Source organism: Falco naumanni, chromosome 7, assembly GCF_017639655.2.
Source record: "Falco naumanni isolate bFalNau1 chromosome 7, bFalNau1.pat, whole genome shotgun sequence".
Lineage (NCBI taxonomy): Eukaryota > Metazoa > Chordata > Aves > Falconiformes > Falconidae > Falco > Falco naumanni.
The window spans coordinates 22,429,122-22,447,353 of NC_054060.1; positions in this window are offsets into that span (position 1 = coordinate 22,429,122).

An 18,232-nucleotide genomic window follows, 5' to 3' on the forward strand; every position below is an offset into this window, starting at 1 on the left:
TAGCTAAGGCAAAATAGGCTGTAAAATCAGTTTAAGAATCTGGCAAAACACATAAGCTGTGGTCTTGAGCTAGCTTTGTACCACCATGTCAGCAGCGCTGCCAAGCTAGCTCAGATGTGTTTGTGGGAACTGATGCCACAGGAGTGATGGCAGCATAGCACAGAGGCTTCCTCCCTGCCAGAGAGGCAGCGTCCTTTCATTGCACAGAACAAGACATCCCAAGAAATGGCCTGAAAATTTCTGAGACCCCTCAGCACTTTAAAACACAGTTGGTGAGTGAATAAGCCAGCTGCTTTTGGAATTAGATGGACATCATAAAGGTCTGGTATGAGGGAGCTGCTGAGGAAGATCTACGTTTTAATTTCTCCTGTGTGGTGAGTCAGGATGACAAAGGGTGGAAAGTAGCACCTGTTGAGTCTAGTGGCAACTGTCTCTTCAGGAAACAAGTAACCTGACTTGAGATAAATGTTGTGATACAAATGTGATCTTAAATTGGGACTTCCAGTAAATTCAGGCTGGCATATAATCAGGTAGGAAGGAGCAACATGGGAATCTTTGTTCTAGCAGCTATTATCGGCAGTCAGGATTCATCTCAGATTGCTGAGTTTTGCGATCAGTTGATATTGCACTTGGAACTTCATTTGGCTTACTGTTCAGGCCTTTGATTTTATCAAACACTTCAGGCATGCAGGCCTGGGCTGTCTGCAGAACCTTGCAGCATTTCCAGAAGCAACAGTGTCTAAAGCAGCAGCTCGCTTCAGGGTTTTGTCAGCTGATTCGAAAGTTAATTTTTGGAGGTAGACTATGTTTTTTGCTACTTTGTCAGTTAAAGCCCTAAATCCAGTGGACATGGTGATCTCTTCTAAGACTCCTTCTGCCACTAAACTGTGATAGAAAAGGGAGGGAATTGCTCTGGAAGCCTTGAAAGTTTTCCAGGGTCTGGGTTAGCATTCCTTGACTTCTGGTTCTTGGGTCACTGCAAATGTATCCATACTTGGAAGAGAGCAGGACATGCCACAGCAGTGACGCAAACTTAATGCTACCCTTGTTTTTATATAGTTCATCTCTACAGCTTTTATTCTAGAAAACAGGACAAGGATAGTAAGAGCGAGGCAGCAGGCTTTGCTGAGGGCTTTGTGATTGGCTTCTTTTGCTAGAAACCCCAATGGAAAAGCAGTAAAATACTACAGATGGAAATTTCCCTTTGATCCCTTTGTCTTTAAGTGGTGAACCTTGCAGCTGTAGGTGTCCAGTACAGCTTGTCTGCCCTTTCTGCTTTGTGAATCTCCTGTCCTTTGAATAGAGATCAAGAGACACAAAGATTTTGTACTGAGAAGATTTTGTGTATTGCTTAGCTGCTAGTGAACTGAGCTGGACAGGAAGAAAAGCTTGCAGGTTTTTTAACTGATTAATTCATTCAATTTATAACAATATATTGTACATTACTGTTCCTTGTGGACCAGAATCAGAATTGTCCACCTCATCCCATTTCCTGAGACAGTTAAAAAATTATTCAACTTAACATGTAGAACTGGAGCCTTAAGCATTCTCGCCCAGTATTAGCAGGAAGGTTGGGGTATCCTTTTTTTGTGCAATAATGTAATATTTGATCACTTGCATAGAGCTGTTGCAGCATTTTCTTCTTTGTCTGATGCTGAAGTTTGCATCTAGCAATGCTCATGCTATGTTACACCATCACTGGTTATTTGCGGCAACAGTTTATAAAGCACAAAAACAGTTTATAAAACAAAGTGTTTGTTACTCCTCTAATCTGGATAGGAATGATGCCCAGGGAATGGCCAAGGACAATATTCTTCTGTACCAGGCAATATAACAGCTCTTCCTCAGATGTTTATTAGAACAGTGGTCAAAGATGCAGGCAGGTGAAATAATAGAATAGTGACTCGCCAGGGCAAATTTGGGGATGATTACTATTGTAGTTTAGAATCATGCCTTTTTTCCACTTTGATCTGTTGTGAATTTTATGGCAGACATTTAGATGCCAAGCTGCTTCTGGCTTCCATTCTTTATTGCCAGTTCATAGTCTGGATTTCATCTGAAATTATCTTCTCTAGGTAATGTAAATATTTTATTTCCAAGGTGGGTTCTGTGACCATTTTCTCATCATGTTTATAAAGCTGCCTCCATTTTTAAAGAGGCTCTGCACTTAAAAATGCCCCAGCAGGATTGCACATTCACTAACAGCTTGCTTTTATCTTCGCTTTTTGTGGAAGTAGGAAAGGAAATTCCTTTCAAAAGATACTGACATTCCCTGCTTTCCCTAGAGTCCAGCAGGGTTGTCCTTTGCCTATAAATGCTTTCCTGGTCAGCAATTGCAGTTTGCTGTAATAATGATGGAAGAGTGGCCACACTCTTCCAACCTTGAGCCTAAGGTCCTCTCCATAGTAGTGGATGCCTAGGAGAAAAGGGAAGAACAGTGTACAGTTGTAGAGATCCTTCCCCAGGTATTTCCCCAGTCTTCAGCAGTCTGTGACATAAGGATCACCCTAATCAAAGACAGTGCTTTTGTGTGGATTTTTTTGTTTTGTTTTTTTTTTTCCTGTGAGATTGTCTAGTTGCTTTTGAACCCTTAAAGCTTTGCTCTCCAGACTCTGTGGAAATGAGCTACACACTATGTCTACGTGTTTCTTGAATGTGTAAGCCATGAACAATATACAAAACTCCTCCATAATCTTCTGTCTCCAAAGCTTTCGTTTGCATCACGGTGAATTTCTTTCATCTCCTTGGTCACGCTGAGTCACTGTTGCTGGGGAAAGGAATACCACAGCCTGCCTGTCCTCCGGCAAACGGCAGACAGATCAGGCAGCAGTTGGCTTTTGTGTGTTGGGGTGGAGTAAAGGCTAACATCAAGCAGGTAGGTGACTGGCATCTCTGCAGGGGTGCAGCAGAGTCATGGCATGGCTCTGTGTTCCCTTGAACTGACAAAACAGGCTATGTGCTGTGGCGTTACATGATGTACTGAGTACACAGCATACTCAGCTGGATCTGCCCAGCATGCTGACGAATCCTAGAATGTAACAGTGCTCTAGGGCAGGATTTTTTGTTTGTCCAAGGGCCACTAAGTTGTTTGGAAAATAACAAAAAGACCACCTCACACACCACACGCATTGTCAGCATGATAAAAATAAGGCTAAATTTGAACTGTTCTTCTGTAATTTATAGTGCTCTTCATTTTGTGTGGCACCTCCCTCAAGTAAGGGCATGGCAACATGCATATACAGGTTCTGTTTTGTGGGGTGTTTTCTTCCAGTTATTTTGCAGACTTTCTTCTCCTGTGTACTCCAGACTGCCAGTGGTCTGGGGACTTTGGGTTAAAAAACACTGGTGTCAAATTGTGCTTCTGTACTGATATGATAAGCAATAGAAAAGTGATACGTGATACGCTCCCAAGATTTTTTTCAGTGATGTTGTTTCCATTCCTCTTCTTTCTTTTCAGAATGAACTTCCACTTTTCTGTCCATCTCTCTGATGCTGTCATCCCCAAATCCCTCTAGCCACCTACAGATTCCATTTTGGAATGGAGTCTGAGTACTGAGGAGTTCTTCCACATGCAGGTATAGGATATTTTTTAGTGCTGTAGTTGCTCGTTTACCTGAGCTTTGTCACAGGCTCTGTGTGCTGTAAGCTATCTGAAACAGATCAGAATCTTGGTAAGAGGTTCAAAAGATCCAGTTTTTTTCTAGTTTATGTCTTCAGCAAAAAAAAATCGCTTGTTGAGGAAAGTGGATAGCTCAGGAATCCTGACAGCATAACAGAAAAATATGCCAAAAAGATAAGTGATTGTGCTCAAAGCCATAAATAACTTGTAAGTTAACTTAAGTACCTCAAAGGGAGTAAGTAAAGCCTTTTTTGCCACCACATTCATGTGCCTCTATTGCTGTCACTGAATTTGGAGGGAGACATAATTAATGGGATGATTAATCAACCAGCTACTTCGTAGTTTTCTTGAAAGTGAATCGACTGTTTAGCTTCAAGACAACCAAGTTGAACAGAGGCTTCTGTCAGAGCCATTTTAATTATATTTACAGATCTGCTTAAGTTCTTTTCCTCTCTTCTGACTCTGTGCATGAAGGAACAGGAGGAAATCTGCATCTTCCTCTGTGATCCTGAGTCCTCTGTACTTGTTCTAGGCCATATTGCATGTCTCTAAAGCTTAAAAATGGAGAACAGTTCTGCTGCTGCTGCAAACTTGGGCTGTTTTATTTTTTCAACTCTGGATTCATGCAGTTATTGTTTCAGTGTCTTCTGCTATATTTTGGGAAATCGAGAAATTACAGAAATTATTTGGAGAATAAAACTTAGACAGTAAGCATTGAAAAAATGTGGATTTGGTAAATTGATTGTATACATGTAATTTTTGCTTTCTACTTTTCATGTAGATCTCACAAGGAAGATGGCCAGTAGTCCTCATGTATATGTTACTTATTTCTAAAGGAGCTTTCTTGTTTATCTGATAAAGAGCACATTCCTTAGAGAACAACAAGAGCCCGCAGGGAGCTGTTTGACATCTGTCACCCTTGCTGAGGTGTTAACAGAGCAAGCTAAGGTCATTCCAGAGGTTGTGTTTTGATCCTGTGTTCCTTTAGGTCAGCACTGAGTGGAGGGGATTAAGGGATTGTTTTGAGCAGTCTGTACGAGGGGTCCACTGCTGGGGATAGCCTTGGAAAGAATGTTTGTCATTCCCACTGCCTGCTGCGGGAAATTCAGAGGATCAGTGCATCAAGTGCTGGGATTGCTAGAGAATCTTAAACCAGAAAGAGCCTTAGGCAAGACACATCTTTCTTATCTAGCTGTGACGTTTCTACAGGAGATGCTTTTACAGCATTTTGATTTAACATACCTGTTTCATTGAGAATTGGCTCATTTGCCTTGCTATTTTTCAAGTGATTTCTCCTATAATCTTAAATAGAGATTTGAGGGGGGGGGGGGGGGGGGGGGGGGGAGTTAAGCATTTTGTCTGAAGCCTTCCTCTCACTGTTGTTCTTGCTTACGTGAAGCTGTTTATGGCCATCTGCATCACAATATTTAGAGGAACAGTAGCTTGCCTTCTAATATGCTTTCTGGCCCAAAGCCTGCATTAATCAACTAGCTACTGCATTCCTGTACTTAAAAGTCGCTTTACTCAACCTACTAGTGTTAAAAAGCAGTATCAAAGTGTAGGTTTGGCTTGAGGGAAATTAATGCAATGTAAACAGAAGATTCTCTTGGGGCACAGCTCCAGTCCCAGCTCTGGCATTGTTTGCTTTGTAGCGTCAGCTAGGTGCAAAACCTCCTGTTCCCTCTTTCGTAAGTTCAGCCTGTCCAGACCAAAGGATGCACCCACACAGTCTGATACAATATAGCCAGGAGAAGGCTGCCTTCCTCCAGGTATGTTGGCTGTGGTGAGAAACAGTTTATTAGCCGGTGTGGTTCAGGACAATGCGAGTTTTTCCACTTCCATAATCTGAGCTGGCTTATGTTTGGTAAAACACTGTATCACACAGTCCATATCCAAAAGACACTGGAGTAGAACCTTCTAACAATTCTAGTGGGATTTTAATGCTACACATTTTTGTAGCTTCTATTTTGCGTGTAATAATACCTTGTTATTTTGTAGAGACCTCTGTGCCTGAAGGTCTCCAAGTGCTTTCAGTTTGCTAGCAATTTCTGCACTGTTGTCTCCTTTGTTGTCCTTCTGCTTGACTTACCTATTGTGTATCCCAGTGGCCGATAGTAGTGCTGTCAGCAACAAAGCAAAGAACCTTTGATTGTATTTGCTCTGCACTATACTTGCACACCCTGTGAATAATGAGGAATCTTCGGAATTTATTCAGACTACTAAATTCTGTGATTAAGGACAACAACAGTATGGCATAAAAATCTCTGAATCCCAAAAGAGAATTTTGCACTTGAGTATTTGATGAAGAGAAATGTTCTTATTAGGTCTTTAGTATATTGTGGCTTCATAATTTTGCAACTTGCATTGCTCAAGCCATCAGTTACTAAAAGCCGTTCAGCACAAAACCCCGTTGATATTTCAATAAATTAATTGTATTGTTTAAAAACATAGTATCTCCCTCAGAGCAGCCAAAAAGAAACACTTTTGTGTTTGGAAGACAAATTCAGTGGAAACAGTCTACTTCACAGGTAGGAGGATCATTTTTGTCTTTACACTGCTAATTGTGTTGCAGAACTGGTTTCTTTCAACAGGAACTTATCATGAGATAATCTAATTATGAATAATTTTGTTTACCAGACAGTTTTTCTTTGGGAATAGTCTAATGGAAGTCTCTCAAAAACTTACCACCTCCTATTGTTGGTTTCCTAGCCCTTCTTCATTAGTGCTTCTTTCATGGCTTTCTCTCTCTTACTTTTGATGATTGTTCCAGAAGAATAATCTCTCATTATTTTAATCTGTATTCCCATTGTGAAGGCCTATCAGTTTAAAGATATAGTTCTGTTATTTATTCTTTAAGCTTTCCAGAAGTGCAAGTATTTGAAAGAATACCTGTATTCTAAAAAGTGTGTTTGTAAGAATGAAGGCTGGAAGATGTTGAAGAAGATTAAGTTATGAGAGGCCTATGGTGCTGCCCATCACCGCAGAATGTGAACATATTCTGCAAAATACCATGGCCGTTGCAGAGTATCTGTTGATCTTCAGGGTATGTGCTGTCTCGTCCTTTCACATAATTATAAATGGGAAATAAAATTCACATAATAAATTGGTAGCTTATGCAGTTGAAGAATTACTGTATTGGGCTCATGCCTTTTAAAAAACCAGCATTGCATCTACCGGCATGTCATAGTGCAAGAATACTGTTCTGTAATAGTTGTCTCTTTCCACATCTCCAACTAAACTGCTACTCTGCAGTTTGTTATCGCACTCAGTTGTCACATTAGCTCTAGCATTGCAGGAGTGAAAGTGTAAAGTGTGGGATCAAGTCACTCTGCACTCTACTTAAATCTCAAATGGATGGATGGCACCACTTCCACAAGCTAGCTTTCTTCTCCCCCTCCGCCGCTGCACGCCTCCCCCCCCCATTTTATTTTCCCTTTCTCTCATTATTTCAAAATGAAGCAACATGAAACCTACCCCCAAATATCTGTCTGCTGACCAGAGCTGTTAAATGCTGGTGCCGGAGAAATGAGTCTGGTCTGACTGCACTAATTAAGTTGGCCAAGGCACTTGAGAATAGCTCAAAGATGAGTCGCAGTGGGAAAGAGAGAGAGTAATACTGATTTCTCATATATGCATGTATTAAAGGAAACCAGCTGCTCCAAAATACCCTTGGTTAGTGACTGGCTCCACAAGCAGCCTGCTAAGGGAGCAATGTCTGGAGTTTAGTAAAACGGACTTTTTAAAAAGCAGTACTTGTAAAACACAAGGATTGATTGTATTTTTTTCCTCCCCATCTCTACCCTTTCTAATCAAAGTTGCTTTCACCCTAGCTTCTAACAAATGATACTTTTGGCTTCTACAGCTTTTTTTTTCAAGACTGTTAAAGGGAATACGGGACCATCCTAGCAGGAGGGTCCTACACGAATTACTTTACCCTCAGGGTGAGATAAATGCCCTAAAGCCCTCTTCTGGTTTTGAGCAATTGAACTAGACTGGTTTGGCTCCAGAGCTTTTTCTATCACTGCTGATTTTGTGTGCTTTGTTGATTATGCTCCACCACTTTGAATGTTTTTTCTGGTTTTATAGAAACAAAGACAGTAATAGCAATGGTTGGAAAATGGAGCCCACAACAAATGTGAAGCTGATATTCCCATGTCTTCCTTCCTTGGCATGTCATTACTGAAGGTTCTGAGAGGCTTCTGTTTAGTATCACGTTCAGTCTCTTGTAGTGTAAACTACCTATTACTTTTCGCAAGTACTGATAACTCCCATCTTCTAGCTGAAGTCCAGTGTGAGTAACTGTATAACTTTCTACGTAATATTCCTCTGCAGTTTCAGTTGAACATGTTCTTCACTTCCTGAGTTAAATTGTGCAGCCCATGAATGGCCAAATGGCAAGTGCCAACTCTTAGCTCTGTTTTGGATGAGCAAATCTCTCTGAGAAAGAGGAGAGAGAGAATGTTTGTCCCTATAATTTCAGTTTGTAGTGCTGTTCCCTACAGCTCTTTATAGAGTCCAGTACACATCTTCATTGCAATAAGAAAGAAATACCGTTGGTTGTTACGTGATCAACTGTTACGGGGAAAGCAAGCTACTGAACTTGTGATCTCATCAGAATTTGTCCTGCAGCAGTTCTGTGCTGAGCTTTGTATTGTCAAGTCCTTACAAAAAAAAATGGCTTCTCTTTTTTTCTTTTTTCTTTTTTCTTTTTTTTTTCCTTTTCCCACTACATTAAAAAAAAGTACAATGGAAAGAGGAATGGTAATTTTTTCAATATTGCCTGTTGGTTTTGCATATCTGGCTGGAGTCTTCCAGCTAAATAAGGAAGTCACGAAAGCAAGGTAGGGAGTGAATGGAACTTCCAGGAAGAGATGTTCCAGCAACTGGATCACTAATTTCATATTTAGGAGACTTGAGTATAAGTTCCTTCTCTCAGGAGAATTTCTACTACAGTAGGTAAGTCATTTTGATTTTCTGCGGCTCAGCCTCCTCTGTTCTGCAGTAGAGCTAACAGCATTGCCTTGCTAGAGCTTGCTGTGGTGAATACTAGTTCACTCTGGTTTCAGGGAGATACCCACTGGGTGGGAATCATTGCTGCACTGCTATGCCTGTGCTTTTCCTGAGGATGTTGGATTGTGGTTCTAGCAAATGCTGTTCCAGATTTCACTCAATTCTCATTTCTCTGGTAGAGAGTATATGAAAGGAAGAGACCCAAGCCAGTTTGGTGGCTCTTTTTCAAAAGACTGGTGAAAGAGTGAGTATTTTGGGCAGAGTGGGAGGGTGTTTGGGTTTTTGCTTGCTATTTCTCCATCTCCACAGAAAATGCTGAAGATTATTTGCATGTGTGCACAGTGGGAGAAGATGCCCAACTGGGATCCAAACAGAAATGAAACAGAACTTGCAAAGTTCAAAGCTGACACAATCCAACTTCTTGCTACTGGGGGGGCAGGGGGAAGTTCCTCTATTTTTCCTTTATTTAAAAAAAAAAAAAACCAAACAAACACAAAACAAAAAAAGACCCTCATCTTCCTTTTAAAAAATGCACACATTTAAATCAGCACACTGATTTAAGAGAGGGAGATTTCTGTTCGTGAAGCCTGGTTTTAATCATCAGATGAATTTTGAGACAACCTCTGAACATTCAGCACTTGTGGTCAGTTTTCCCCACCCAAAAAACTAGTGGGTTTTGCAGACATTCCATAAACACAGGAAGCTTTGACTGTGTCTCTAACAGATAGGGAGACAGAAAAGCAAAATACACACAATATAAAGGCAAAATCTAAACTTGCCATGCTAGCTCACAGGAATGCAGTCCAGAAGTTTTTCCCTATAGCCAGAGCCAGATGTTTCAAAGACAATATCCAAAATCTCTGAAGTACAATTCTGACATCACCTGCCTATGTTTTAGATTTCTTTTTAATTATTGATTTTCCTCCGTGAAGCATGGGACTTTATATTCAGTTTGAGTCTTCGGTTTGATTTTGTTTCTTAGACGGGGGAAAGGGGCAACATGGAGGGCTAAAAAACTGTGCTATGGAGAATTCCCATGGTGTTTGGATTTCTGATGATCTCATAACTGGTCTTAATTTCTGTCTGCTGAAGTATTAGCCTCAATTTTATCAGCAGCAGTAAGTTTCATGGATTAACTACGTTTTATCCAAGTTTTCTTTTCATCCATTTTAAAATGTCTGTCTTCCAGCTCCTTACTGAATGTCTCATTTTTTTTTTTAACTTGAGAGTAGCCAAAAAGAAATTCCCATCTTTTTTTCCTGCACCATTTATTATTTTTATATAGCCTGACTGCGGTTACTCTTCTTTCTTTTAGAAACATTTATGTTCCTTTCATCCATGCTTTTTTTCAAAGAGAAGTCTTTCCTTTCCTTGATCTAGTTCCCTCACCAGTCTTTCTCCTCAGCTTTGCTTTTGGCCACTTACTCACCAGAACTGAAGCCACTAATACAGGTGAAGGTACCTTCTCACTTTCACATAGCCTTTAAATATTGTAATGATTTTCTTTTCCACTTGAGTGTTAACCTTTCTAACCTCAACAGCCCAATGAATGGAGACTTTAACAGAACTGCCAACATTTAGCCCCCATAAGCAGTTATAGTCAGTTATTAATAGGTGAAAATCAGAACACTTTTTCCAAAGTGCATTATTTCTCTCTGAAAAATAAAGAATTTGCCTGATGCTAGTCTGTCGACTTTTCCCATTTCTACCCAGTTAAAATTACAGGAGAGAACCTTTAACTGGGAAATCTTTAACAATTCCTGATGATTTCTGCGAATAAGATGTTATCGTTGAAGTAGCTGAATCTAAGGGATTTAATCATTCTAGATTTAGAATTATGAATCAGAGCCATTTCATATTTTTAGAATCAACAGTCTTTGATAAAGAGCTTCCTCATTTTTTAATCTGTTTTCTAAAGTTCTGTTTTAATATGATTTCTCACTTCACAACTGGAACACAATGATGACAGCCTGTTTGTCAACAGAAACCCCATTCCAGAATTTTTGTTCTGTAGAAAAGTTTCAAAGTAAAAAAATAATCAAATTGGACCAAAAAAATACAGATTTTGACATTTCCAGCAGTGGGGGGAAAAAAATAGTAAGGATCTTTCATGATATTGTAAAATATTGGTGGTATTAAAGTAACAATGGAAAACAATTTTATTTCGTAGTAATGTGTATGTTCCTGCAGATCTTTCAGATTTCAATTGCACTATCCTGTGGTAAACTCCTCTGTAAAAAGCTTATTTTGTTTACCTGAACTGCTCTGTGTTAACAAAAACAAGTTAAAAGAGTGCATATTTTATTGTACTCTAAAATTAGGAATTATAACTTCTAAGGTATTGAGCCTTTAACCCTCACTGCATCATCTATAGCTTGTGTTCAGAAAAAGATTGACTTATCGTTACTGACTTTCTGTTGGAAGCTGTTTCATTTGGTTTGATCAAACTATCCATTAGCACCCCAGTTTCCAGTTAAAATCTGCCTTTGGTGTATTCCTACCCTGTCCTGCTCCTCTCATATCAGATCAGCCTGAAATCTGGAAGTTGTTATCCCCATCACTGATGGACATTGACGCAGTTCTTCTCTGCAAGCTCCACATCCCCTGCTCCTTTGGGCATGCTTCGAAACTAGTTAATAATAAGGAATGAAAGGCTCCTGGCCCTCCACATTGTTTTATTAAGCTTTTCTGCATTATAGCTTTAACACCATACACTCATTTTCCGTCCTGTTTCCAACCTTAAACCACACATGATAAGCAAACTGTTTTACAAGTCAGTGTAGTTAAATGGCAACATGGTAGATAAATTGCACACATTAAAGCAGTTCTGGTGGTGTGCACCAAGGCCTCATCCAAAAAGAACTCTGAATCAGCTTTCTCAAGGGAGCTGTCATCAGCCTTGGAGAACTCCCTGCTAATAATCAAATGTCACGTGGCCCCACCAGCTACAGGCTAAAATTGACTTACGCTGGGTTTTTCAAATTGAAAACTTGCAGTGTCTTTGAATCCTTTATTCTGTGGAACTGTTGTTTTCAGCAGTATTTTTGGCTAATTCATACACCACAAGCTTCTCTGGGAAACGTAGTGAACACCTGTAAGTGCAGGATGCTGAATTAAGTCACGTGCAGACTTTCAAAAGCAGAAATAGAGAGGTGAGGCCCCTTTTCCACTGGGAGCAGCTGGCTCCCAGTGGAACAAGGTGTCTCTGTGCCACCAGTGTCCTTCAACCCAAAAAGTTTTCACCCAGACCTGCGTTTTTGCATTGTACTATGAAGAGCTTGGGATCTGTGGCCGGGCATCACTCATGTTAGCGTGACAGACAGATACCAGACCTTTTTCTTGAAAATTAATAAAAGGGGGATTATCATGCTTTTGTCTTCATTTTGGCATGATAATTAGGCATGGATAATTCAATACAAGATTATAGCAACTTTGTGAAAGCAAAGGACTAGTATGAATAACTATTACAGCTGTCAACATTTCTATGCTGTTTTTAGGGGATTAATATGCAACCACAAAAATTCGTTCCAGGCAGAAAATTGGCATTAAAAGATGCAGTCCAGGATTATTTTTTTTTCCCTTAAATTTGAATTTAATCCAGTTGGCCATTTTTAAGTAGGAAAAAGACTTTGTGTTTTTGAAGGTAGAGATTCCTAACATAGTTCTGGTTTCAGGAGGAATATTTAGGGAAATAACAGGGGCCGCAGGACTCTGCCTCATACCTTGCCCCCATTCTGCCTCTCTTCAGCAAACGTATTCTGCTTTGTTACGGGTTTACACTTTATCACAGCCTATGATAGGGACAGATAAAAGTGTGGCTGTAGGTTTATTCTTCCTCAATTTTCTTTTTCATTCAATTAGGTATTTGACTTTTAGTAGCAGTTGAGAGTTTCTTTGGGAAGTTCTGGAAAACTACATCTTTGTTATGTATTCTGTCCTCAGCGGGCGCTTTCCATGTCCACATGTAATACAAATTAAGCGCCCCAAGATGTCCTGAAAGTCGTCACCTTTCCCCAGTCATCGTAACTCTCTTCCAACAGGTAGGTTTTCAGCTATTTCTGTGTGAGTGTCTATTGTGAAGACAGTAGCAGCAGAAATTGAACTAGTCCCAGTGTCTTGCAGCTGTGTTTCTACTGCCAAATTTCCTCTACTCTGGGGAAGAAAAAATCTAGCTTTTACATAGCAAATACCTCATGACTTAAAATAATAAGGGAACTCAGAAAAGGAAGAGGAAGAATGTTTAAAATGTTAAGAAAATATCTTCTTAATTGAGAGAGATTAAGAAAATCCAGAAATTTTCTTACTTAGAAATGAAGAACCCCTGAATGGAGGGTTCACTCAGGATTTTGTGAGCTGCAAAATGCTCAGCTGGCAGGGAAAATCACTCAGTGACTTGTTCATTTTTCTTTTTACATTGAGTGTCTAGTTTTTCTTTAAAAATAAGCAGTGTAGGTTCTATGCTGAATTCCAGTACTCAGTAACATAAACCCTGAAATTTTTTTGTAAGTTCAAACAAAAACTATGCCATGAGGTAACAAAGAATCCGCTATTCTTGGTCTGGGTTTTACTTTGTACATTGCCTGTGAACTTACAGTATTACTTATTACTGTTATGTTGTCTGTGGTGCAAAATGGAGTTCTGTTGCCCTAATAGCTGAGAAAACAAAAGCACTGAGTGCTTATATTTGAATCATAGAAGAGGAAGAGCAGTACTGTATTCCCCGTTTTACTGAGACCCAGAGTGAGTATGTTGGCTTTGTCAGAGATCGCTCAGATAGTCTGGGGCAAGGCTGACCAGAGTCTGGCCTGGTAGTCTAATGCCTTGTTAATCTGCGCCTCTTGTCACCAGCCGTGTTATCTTGAAGGCAACAGTCTGTTAAAGGAACTGGTGCGATTCCATATGGCTTCTAGCTCCAGTGATTTTAATGGCACTTCATGTTGATGGTTTTATTATTTTTTTTTGTAAAATTTTCTCCCTCTTCCCTTTATACTGATGCTAAAATGTGTTGTATAGATTACTAGAAATAATTGTGATCGTTGATAACAAGCAGTGTAGTGGAAGATGTCAATGTGCTTAGTTTATGTACAGTTCTCACAGTGCTTCACAAATAGCAGTTCTTAAACCAGTTTTGAATTTTTTCACAGTATACCGACTCAAAACCACAGGCACAGAGCAGGTAAGTGACATGGCAAAGGCACCAACTGGCAATCAGTGACAAGCTCTGATTTAGAATAGGGTTCCGTCCTTCCTTCTGATCCCTGCAATGTTACATGAGCTTGTATAAAACTTCTCTTTCAAAGCAGACCTTTAAGAAAAGCAGGTAATATTTTCAGAATCCACACCATCAAAACAGTTACATTTGTCCTTAGTTTACTGTATTTAAATTTAAAGAACAAGATTCACAGCTCTTATGAAGCTTGGCATTGTCACTTATTGAATAAATTACTTATTTAGAGGGAAAAAAGCCAAAAACACTCTCCCCCAACCATTTTGTCAGAATGCTTGAAAGCTTAGGGTCTTCATGCTTTGAAAACCAGTTGTTAAACAAAATAAACTGCGTGCAGGAAGGAGTGAAATTCAAAGTCATACAAAGTTCAAAAAGGGTAAAAAGAAATACAGAGAGCTTATTCTCAGCACCAAGCTCCTACACCAATACTGAGAATTAATTGACCTCAGATTAGAGGCAGAAGGATCCCATTGTTTTTGTTTTATTATTTATTTTTATTATTTGTTATTTATTTTGTTACTTATTTTTCACTACAATGAAATACCCCATACATAACATTTCAGACCAAGTTATTTATTATTTCTATTTTTAATGTATGCTGCGGCAGCATATTATTTTCCCTGTCTATAGAGCACTCAACAGCCAGAACTAGGTATTTTTCCTATGCATCCATCCTCCTGAGGTGGTATTTTGCAGAATAGAGGAGGTCTTGCAGATACCCCATTTAATTAGAGAAAACAATGGTCAGGTCTACTCTGCAGAGAAGAGCCCTATTTTAGCAATCCTGGCTCTAGTGCCAAGCAAGCTGCTGATTCTACATTGGGCAGCACAATAATCATGCAGAGATAATAAGCAGAGTTTGGTCCTGGCAGTGCTGTATGTGCTAATTAGCCTATATACCTTTGTGTACTAATGCAGCTAAATTTCTTTCAGTTCTGACACTAACTTGTTTAACACTTGCTTGGGGATTTTTACTAGGTGCTCATTATATGATACATACATGCCTAAAGGATCTGCAAAGTGAACCTGGTAATAAGTAAATGATGCTGTGGGAAGGGAAAAAATAAATAATAACAATACCAGTAAGTTTAAAATATATCTTTGCCTTGAGTACAGGAAATGCATTTACACCCTGGAGTATTATAGAAACAGGCACCTATATCTTGCTTTACATCAAAGTAATTTGGAAAGTGCTTAGTGCGAACAAGAGCTCATGTGTGATGTGTATGATGTACTTTTCTCATTTGAACGGTTGTGGAGAGCAACAGAATGAAATTAATGCTCTGCCTTTGCAGTGAAAATAACATGAAACAATTCTGTTTTGTGCAACAGCCCTGACAAAAGCACAGCAGATGGCTTTTCTAATGCAAGTTAAGGTTTAGCTGCTCAGCATGAACCTCGGCTTCTGTCACAGGATTTATTTCAGCAAACCAACAGATCTTAAAATACTGCTTACCTGTTACACACTCAAATTCAAATGAATTAGTAAAATATTTTTTTAAATAACCCTGTTTTCCTTAGTGTGTACTTGGTATCAGCGTGCACATGTTACATATCAGCTGAATGTTAACCAGTTTTATTAATAAAATAATAAATATTTTATTATTTAATAAAATAAAATAAAAGGCCAGATCTTGCCTTGAAAACCATTCAGGCTATCAGGGGCCACAGCAAAAACTGAAAGCTGCCGATACAAAAGTCAAACTGGCAACTTGTTAGGGACCCAAAAACTGCCTCTGCTTTACGCAGCTTAGGCTTGTAGCAGTCGTCAGTTTTCAACAAGGTCTTCAGAAGGAATAGCTGTTGGCATGCAGAACCTCATCCTGTTGGTGATGAAATGAGTCAGAATGTACAGTCCTTCTCAGCCCAGATGAACGGGTCCAGAAGATCTAAATCTCACTAAATCTCAGCAGCTGTATTGTTGAAGCCTTTGCTCTAGAGCTACATGTTAAAGAAGAAAAGCTGTGAGCAGCTTTCAGCTTCATCAGGATTTGTGTTTGATACACTGGTGTCAGAAGTAGAACGTTAAGTCATGCAGCCTCTGTTAGAATTCATCATCCTTTCTCATAAACAGCTGAAGTAAAATTGTAATCAACAAAGTAAAACTCTTGCAAAAAGGCCACTGGGGAATTCTGCCTCTGGTTAAGCTCACTGGTGGCTGCTCTGGAAGAGTGTGCAGTTGATTCTTCGTAAAATGTTAACTTCAGCCACGAACTTTCAAGAGTCACTCTGACAGGGGGCTTTAGTAAAAGTCCAATTGTTTGCTAAGCTTGCTGTCCCTGTAGGCAAATGAATGTTAAAATAGCTTCTAATGAAACTTTAGCTTCTGGCTGGCTCCTAGCCTGTTATCCAGCTGTAGCAGCTATGCCATTTGAGTGCCAGTTTTCAATTCTACTTGATTAGCAATTCGTGCAGACCATGGGATGGTTGAGATGAATGTTAAACAGATTGACATGTGGAGGATTACCACTTCAAACAGTTTTATTGTTGACACCTGCAAGCCGCTGCTTTGCTAACCGTTGTTACAGTGCCAGTGATTAGCTGGGAGAGGTGTGACACCAAGTTCTAGGCAGACTTCAAAACTGTGTTGCTCAGTAAAATTGATCTGGAAATTTGGAATCCAGAGGCCGTTTTACCTTCAAAATGAAAACGAGCTGTGAGAAATAATGACCTGCCGTCGTCATATTAGTGCTTGAAACTGCCATCTGCATGCTGGAATATGCATGTGGATACACCACATTCACTATTGCAGCACCTTTGTGATGGGCATGCAGAGGTGGTCCTTCCTGCTGTTAACCAAGGGTTGTTGTCTGGCAATCCCATAGCAGTCTTACATTCAGCATTCTTTTGTAGCTTTCCCAAGCAAATCCAAAGCCATTCACTCTGGTGTTGTGATATGTGAGATAATTTTAACGAACTCAGAAATCATTTTCTCTGAAGAAAAATGGTATTCTTTGTGGAATTTGACAATTTGTTATTTCAGATATTCCCTTTTAGTAATTTGGTTCTTGCACTGGGATGTAAGAGTTTGTCTTCTGAAGTTTGAGGAAGTACATTCAAATCAGGATTAATTCCAGGAAAATGATCTAGGAATTTATTTTTTCTGTTTTACTGGGTCAGGGAGGAGTGTGTAATTGTAAATTATACAGACCCATGAATTCTGTCCAAACAGCTTTCCATAGCAAAATAGCATGAGGATGAATGGGAACGTCAAGTAAATTCTTTAACTAGAAAAGCATTAACTGCCAAGTAATTAGTGAAGGGTTTCAGCGTTACAAAGAAAAATGATAAGAAACTAATGAAAGGACAGATTAATATATATTTGTTATTCCAGTGGATTTGATTTATAGTGTTTACTATTGCTGAATCTCATCTGTCATGTTAATAACGTGTCAAGTTGTCAGCTCAAAGACCTCAGTGATATGAAATGCATGTTTGCACCCAGGGAGGATAGGAAAGAACAAGCTGAAGTTGTGGGATATGGGGAGATAGATGTCAGAAGGATGGAGTTAGCACCTGGGCTTACACTCCGATTTCCTGAACTGAGACTAAACACTTTCACAGTTCTTCTGCTGTAGCAGCAAGTTCCCGGCTGTACAAATACAAGGCCTGAAGCAAAGGGGATAAGGTATTAATTGTTCTGCTACATGATGAACGATTGTTTATAAAATAAGGCTGAATGCATCTTTCTTCCCTTTCTCTCCTCCCAGAAGAAAGACTCGGAACAGATCAGAGAAAAAAACTTCTCTAGTTTTCAGTAGAGAATTTTTCTTTTCTTTAAAAAAATATTTTTTTTTTTCTGTTCCCTGGTGGGTGTAGTTATGACAGCAATAAGAAAACTTTGGCTAGACCTGGTAGGGTTAGCTGTTGACAAAAATGTATGTTATTTACAGATACAGTCATTTAGGTTCTCAGGATCTTCCCACCAGAAAGGTGAATATTCAGTTCACATAAGAAAGTTTACTGTCTTCCAGAAGTAATCTCTTTACCTTGTAGGCTTGTATAATGCATTTTGACAGTTTAATTACCTGCTTATTTTTTTGAGCTATACACACAGTTTGATTGAAATGGAATAATTGCTGAAGATCAACTGTAACGATAGCTCTGTCTGCTATCAGAAAATTTGCTTTTCTCAGGGCCAGATCCACACGGCAGAAATTCCCCATGCCGGTATTCCCTCTTGGCTAGGAATCTCTGAAGGCTTCTGTCTAGTTTCCTGGGCCATCAGTCACAGGCAGGTAGGTTGAATTTGGGCTGCATGAATGTGAATGTATTTTCCCAAATCCTGTCCAAATTCAGACTGATGTCTTGTTGTGTCACCACTGAGAACCTCCACAAACCAAAACCTAATTTCTGGCAGGAGTGCTCACATGTAC